An 8,145-nucleotide genomic window follows, 5' to 3' on the forward strand; every position below is an offset into this window, starting at 1 on the left:
ATAATAAAACGGGCTGAAGATACATCGGCAAAAATAAAATTTACTGGATATGTAGATAATTTTTATTACTGCTACTCAATGGGAAAAGGGTAAAAAGAGGAAATTGGAAAAGAGGAGATATAAATGAAGAGAAAGTTTTTACATTTATTAGCAATACATTCAAGTGCAGCAGTGTAACATAATTACACCGCAAGACAAATAAATTTACGAGTTCTCAAAAAAAACTAAAATTGACATATAATGAATTATTCTTGATATTTAATTAGTTTTTTTTATATTGTTTGACATATGTGATGACTACTCGTTATTTCAAGGTTAAAATAAAAAATCTTACTCATGAATTGTACTTAGAAATTGCCATTATATATCAGGTATCAGATTACCCGAACCTTAGAGACCCATAACGGTTCATTTATGGTCGAGTGTTTGTGATGGAATAATAAAAGACATGTTATTTTTTAATTCATATTTAAGAAGTAGGTTCTTATCGCTTTATTTTAAATTAAAGTATTTTACATTTAAACATATTTATAACATTTAAAAATATTTAGTACTTAGTGAATTCACCTTTATTTTTTATAACATGTAAAATTCTATTATTTAGAGAAGCGTAAAGCGAATCTAAAATTTCTGATGTTATTTCTTCTTCCCAAACTTGAATTAAGTTTTTTTTTAATTCCTCAATGTTTTTTGATTTTTTTTTCCCGACTTTTTTTTTCATAATCGCCCATAAATTTTCTATCGGGTTCAAATCAGGGCTATTCCCGGGCCACGTCAACGATTTTAAGCCAATTTTCTCCTTGAATTCATTGATCTATAAAAAAACAATAAATTATTTATCATGTGGTCACAAAATGCATTTAAAAATATATATATTTGTACTCACAGTGCGGGCTCTATGGCACGGCGCAGAATCGTCCTGAAAAATTGGGTCCGCGGTATACTGCGTAATGTCCTCGATTGTTGGAATAATATGTTTTTTTAACACTTTTTTGTACTGAATGGCATTCATCGTACCCTGTACAAAATTTAGAGGTCCTAAACCGTATGCTGTCATGCACCCCCAAATCATCACGTAGGGTGAATGTTTAACGGTTCGAGTGACGCACGACGGATGATATCTTTCCCCACGTTTTCGTCGAACTATCTTTCTGCCGTCTGGACCAAAAAGGTTGAATTTTGATTCATCAGAGAAAACAACATTTTGCCAATCCTCCAAAGTCCAATTCTGGTGCTCTTTCGCCCAATCCAGTCTAGCCTTCTTCATTTTGTCCATGAGTAATGGTTTCTTTGCGGGACTCCGTGCTTGGAAACCATGCTCCAACAGCCGCCTGGACACTGTTTTTACTGAAAATGTTGATGTGCTGGTAGACTGCACCTCTGCGTGTATTTCAGGTGCCGTTAAAAATCGATCGCGCATAACAATTTTTTTTATTAAGCGATCATCTCGGGCAGATGTCACGCGCCCCCGTCCGCTTCCTTTTTTCCGTTCTATGGATCCAGTTTCTTGGATTTTTTTAAATAAAAACCTCACTGCACCTTCTGAATACCCAACTCGACGAGATATTTCACAATTAGATATGTTTTCTTGCGACAATGTGATTATTTTGGATTTTATCGCAATCGACATTTGCTTTGCACTTTCCATGATTGTTGTGTTATGTTCACTCAAACGCGGGTAAAACAAGACTGTTGAGACATTTTAAAATGTAAATATTGTAGAAAGGTGACACATAGTGTCCTTAATTTATTAAACAAAAGAAAGAGGTATCGATAAAGGATTTCTTAGAAAAAGGGTTCAGTAAAGTCAAGGGGCGCGGTAGCAGGTAAACTCGTAATTTTTTTTGTCTTGCGGTGTATATAAATGAAGTTAAAAGTAAGGATAATATATAAAAGACTATAAGAAACAATAATAAGTTAAAATAAGGAAATGTACCCACATCGGTATATGGTTATCATACACATGCATATGCATACATACATCAGAGAGTGATGAATTTGAAGATTTTAATTATTTTAATGCAAGGACACTGCGCTTCATATAATAGCCACACTGATTATTCAACGTCAAATGGTGTATAAAACTGATTAAAAAACGGAAATAAAACTAATACGGTTTGGTCAATTCAACATTCAATAACGTGTTTGGGGCAATGCTTAAGGTCGCAATAATGTTTTAAATAAAAATCATCACGTTTGGTTTCACGTGTTCATATTTTTTGACGTTTAATCATCAGTGTGGCCATATATGAAGCGAAAATTAGTCGCACGGAAAAAATAAATATCCCCAAATTAACCACTCTCTAGGCGATAGAGAAGGTTCATAATTGCACCCCTGGAGATTAAAAAAATCACGATAAATGCCGAGTATTTCGAACAGGTACTTTTATGCTAATAGTACTAGTTAATTCCAGGTCGTCCGATACGCCATTTGATATTTTATATAATTTTGATAAGTCATTTAAAATTCTTGTTTTGTAACGATATAATATATGTATGTTTACATATCTAGTGTACACAATAAATAATCGTAATCAATAGTTTCAGTGGGTATTCTTAGTTTACAGTTGATAAATCTAAGGAATTTACGTTGTACTCTTTCTAACTTGTTGAATTAAATTCTTAATTAATTCTAACTTAGGCAGTAAATAATATTTTAGGGGTAGTGATAGAATTAAAATCCTTGACAGTTTGCTGAAAATACCCTAGACATTTAATCGCCTTATTAGTATGGTTATCAATGTGAGGAATTAACGATAATTTTTCATCAAAAACTATCCCTAAACCCTTTATTTGTGTAACTCTCCCCAGATTGATATTATTGCTGTTGTAACTGTATAATTTGAAAATAATAATAATTTAAAAATACAATTAATTTTTCATAATTAATTTAACGTATTTTAATCGATATTTGTAGTATGTGATATTTCCGTATTTCGGTGAATTGCAATGAAAGACAAAATTTCAACGATTTTTATCTAAATCTAGTCGACGCCGTTTTTGTTCGTCCTGTATTTTTTTTTTCATAATAGGCGTGCAAAAAGTCTAATGAGGAAGTTCAGCCCTACGGAAAATTGATTATAACAAATGTATTCTTACGCGCGGTAAAAGTTGGAGCATTAAATTGAACGCGAAGTTTCTTGAAAATACACGAAAAAAAATAATAAAAACGAACTACTTTGAACGACGTCACTACTTCCTCCAAATAAACCGATGATAAGAGAGCTGTGACAGATTTTCGGTTTTTTTATTACGGTTAGTTAACTGACTGATCAGCAGAACACACCGAGAAGGGGAAGAGAAGCTGAGACGTCACAAGCGGAATAATTTCAAAAATATAAAACTTTAAAAAATTATAGCGCTGATAATGCGATACTTAAAAACGAAATATTTTTTTGGCTTGGTTTAAAAGTGTACTAACAAAAAAAAGCACAGAACTTTATCATTGCGTAAATTTGTTGGAACAGAGAGAGAAACATTTTTGAGGAAAGGCGTTGCCTAGTTCAGCCGGATGAATTTCACCCACACGATAAAGGCTTCAGCTCTTTTACTTCATAGAAGTCAACGGATGGAAGAGTTGAGGAAATGTGGATGTTTAAACATAGGCAGAATGGTGAATTTTGTTTTTATTTTTATTTATTATCAAAAGCATACAAAAATTAACATATAAGTTATCAAGTTCTACTGAACTGCATAAAATGCAGTTCGTCAGCAGGTGTTCATAGTTAAGTTCTAATATACAACATAATAATAATCTACAAATAATCTTATCTCTTAAATTCTATAATACATATGAAAACTCTTATTACTTTGGAAAAAAAGAAAACATGTACATCGAAAATGAAAAAAATAAAAAATAAAATGTCCAAATAAAAAAGAAAAACACAAAAAAAATCTAATATAAAAAACCACGCTCTAAAAGCCAGATTCTCAGCAGACGTCTTTCTCTTAAGCCTGATAAGTTTTTTTGGTTTTTTATATTTAATGGGAGCATATTATAATACATTTTGGTATATTGTACTCTAGTGTTCTTTTCCCGTATTTATTATTGAATTTAGGGAGAGCTAGTCCATCTACAGATAGAGACGCATGCTGAGAAACCAGCTTGGACCATAAAGCTCTAACGGATAAAATATTTATAGATTTATACAATAAGGATATTGGAAAATCGTGTCGCTGACAGTACAAATTATTTTCAATTGATAATTTGATAATTGAATTTTGTAAGTTCTGAACAAGGTTTATGTTTGTATTACTGGAAAAAGCCCATGAGGTTAAGGCGTATCTTATAATTGGTTCTGAAAGTGAAATAATATTACACGGTGTCTAAAGTGACCACTTAAATCAGCCGATGACAGGTTATAAGTCCTGTGAATGCATAGACTTTCATATTCCTTTCTCGAAAAATTTTCCCTTTCCTATAAATCCACCTGGTCTATGAAGAAGTATAGAAATTTTTAAAAAAATCAGCGTTGTCTAGTATGTACTTAGGTGAAATAATTCAATGAGATGAATCTCACCCGCATAAATAAAGGTTTCAACTCTTTAACTTCACAAACATCGACATAAAAAAATTGAAGGAATATAGATGTTGAAATATGGGCAAAATGGTGAATGTTATACGGTGTGTAAAGTGGCTACTTAAACCAGCCAATGACAGGTCATAAGCTCTGTAGATGCCTAGACTTCTATATTACCTTCTCTAAAGTGTACTTCATCTCTGTTGTGATATGGAAGCATTAAAAAATATCTTGAAGAGCGTAAAATTTTCTTTTGAATGACGTATAACTTTTAGAATTTCGTTTTATTTTTGGTGCTAATTTCGAAATTTGGAACAAAATAGACGCAATTTTTGTCAATGAATTACCGCTGATACGCTACGATTGGTGTGCTAATGCAGTGCCGAATGCATCAACAGATGCGATTAAGGGATTGATGATGATAATGAAAATTATGATTACATTCGATTTTATAAAGGTATTTCGTAAATTAAGTTTTAAACAAGAATGCGGCTTTTAAAAAAAAAATAGGGTTCAGTGCTACTAATAAGTTCTTGACGTCACTGCGACCTGTGCGGATCTATTGCGACGGTACTTATTTTAAAAATATCCATATTAGGGTGAAATACAATTTATTCGAAACAAGACTTTCATTGTGTTTTAAATACACATTTGTGCAAATACTCAAAACAAAGGTCTACACAGATATTACAAAATTGTGTTGAGTGGGAGTCAGTAGGCGGCAGTAGAAATTATATTCTAAATATATTTTCAGAAGTCAAGGAATACTGTGTGAAAATTCACGTGTTTTACCATTTTAATTTTTGCATTAAGAAGGATTCTTGAGTTTATTTATCAAATTGACCTGAAATCGAAATTATTTTATATTCAAATGTTAACGAATAACGCTGTGGCCTTGAGGTATAATACGCCGTATGTTATATTTAGCAAAGATTATATTGCCGTAAAAATAAATAAATAACAAATTATAATACAAACTTATAAAGTCAGTCAAACATTCGTCAAGTATTTATGCAATTTTCGTTCGAAATTTTGTCCGACTTACATGAGTACCCGTTCTTAGTCAGGCAATTTTCTGTTACATTTAAAAAAAAAAATTTAAATGTACAAATTATTTCAAGAATAAGAAAAAAAATAAGAAATATGAACCAAAAATACGTATGCATATGTTTTATGGTATAACGAATACACGAATCACATTATACTTTAGAAGATACATTTTGCAGTATTTTGTAAAGTCCAAATGTTATAAAATATTTATTTATTTAAAACTTTAAGTATAAAGAATAAGTACTTTGGCGAACAATTGCTGAGAGCAATATCTTCCAGCCAGCCAAAAAAACAGACTGGTCAAATGAAGAGATTCCTTATATTTTGGCGTACTATTTAAAAATGTATGATAATTATATTTTTTATGTTTCAAATTTAAAGTAACACGTATTTGCTAAACCTTTATTAGTACAGTCATCCATAATTAAATAGTAAAAAACATGCGTCACATTTTTGGTACAATCTCATAATGAAGAAAAATTTTGTTTTCTTAGTTCATATTTCTGTGTGGTTTGTTATCATAGCTACGACATTGCCTGTCAGTGTTATTATTTATGTGCGCAAAAATTGTTAAAATATATTTGAAATTATCGTGTTTAATAATTGGTTTGTATTAACGAAAGTACAAAATAATAATAATGTCCTATTTTTTATAGTTGCAGAGTAACAACAACATTTTTCAGTGTAGCCTTACGTCTGATCACTATAAAAGAACATGGTAGAATGAAGTCAAGAAAGGCAATTGCCTACGTACTAAAATTTCACTGAATTCGCACTAGAAACATGCCTCTTTAATAATACATCATTGCGCTGTAGAGTCTTAGCTTTCTCAATGCGAAACGTTTATTGCAATAATAAATTACGTTTTCGATAATATAAAAAACTCTAAATAGAATTTTATCTGCGTCGAGTTGAGGAAATGTGGATGTTTAAACATAGGCAGAATGGTGAATGTTACACAGTGTGTAAAGTGGCCACTTAAACGAGCAGGCCGTAAGCTTAGACTTCCATATTTCCTTCTCAAAAATGTTTTCCTTATCTGTTGCGAAAAAAATGGATCTAATCCAATAATGAAAACAGGCAAATTCACAACCTGTTAGCCATATAACAGGCTACTGTCTAGTTGAGCGACAATATAATTTTAATGTTTCTATTATGAACAGTTCATCTATTTTAAACTTGTTTAAAATATTTTTTTAATTTTATAAAAAATACAAAAAAGTAACTACTCTCTATTACAAGTTGCATAGTGGTACATAACACATTTTTACTGGTGGGTTAATGTAGGAAACAAAAAAATCTAAAATAAAACTAGTAAAAAAAACCGTTTACATGAACCCATGTAAACAAATATAATTAACAACATTAAAATAAAAACCAGCATAAAAAAATCTGAAATCAACCAGGTTATAGAATTTTATTACATATTTAAACAAGTCATACTCGTATTAGGGAAATATCACGTACTACGATTACCGATAAAAATCTATGAAATAACTAACTAACTAACTAACTAACTAACCATCACGCCATTTCCCCAGAGGGGTAGGCAGAGAGGATAGAACGCCACACCACTCTGTCCTGGCACACTTCCTTTGCTTCCTTCACATTCATACATCTTCTCATGCACGCACGTCGATTATTCCGACTTTTCACATGACCACTTTCAAGAATTTGTTGTACTTGATCATGCCATGTCTTTCATTGTAATAATTCATTGTATTTTCAAAATCAATATGGATATTGTGGAGAAATATTTTTATAACTTCAAAAAAGAAAATATAAAAAAATGTGTCACTAGAAAAACGCGACATGTTTGGCATTGATAGTTGTGACGTCAAGATTCGTGACGATGTTTTAACAAAATTTGAATGAATATTATGCATCTTTTTTGGGTGATACCGTGTATGTTGGATTTGATCCGACGTTTCGGCTACCATTGCAGGAGCCATCTTCAGGGAAAACCGTTTCAGTTCAGTTTTCCCTGAAGATGGCTCCTGCAATGGTAGCCGAAACGTCGGATCAAATCCAACATACACGGTATCACCCAAAAAAGATACATAATATTGATAACAGTGACCGTGAAAACCTTCGCACCTATTTAAAATTTGAATGGTTTGGAACAAAGCTAAAAATTATTATAACTCGTGACGTATTAGGGGCGTGGCCAAGGCAATGACCGTCTTTTTGCAGGAATTCAAAATTAAAAATATTTTTTAAGCTAGGTACTAATAAGTAGCAATTTTTTTTACTGGATAGTTTTTCACAGACCCTTTTTACTTTAAAAATGTAGAAAAAAGTGGTATTTCCCTGTGTATCGTTTGTATCTACTATTCGTTTTCTTTTTACGATTGTAATAATAAAAATAATAATTATAGCAGTTACGAATAAAGTTGATTAAAATCAAATACAAGTTTTATCCATACATGCGTAGGTCGTAGGAACTGAGAAAATCAAGGGATGAAATATCCCCGAAGGACGCCAGTTCATAGCGCCAGGAAAAGCTCCAAGGTCACAAAATATAGTATCCGGAAAATATCACATTTTTACCTGAATATTTGTTTACATTTAAATA

Source organism: Micrasema longulum, unplaced genomic scaffold (genome assembly GCF_059751315.1).
Source record: "Micrasema longulum isolate JH-2025_06_02 unplaced genomic scaffold, ASM5975131v1 h1tg000373l, whole genome shotgun sequence".
NCBI classification, from domain to species: domain Eukaryota; kingdom Metazoa; phylum Arthropoda; class Insecta; order Trichoptera; family Brachycentridae; genus Micrasema; species Micrasema longulum.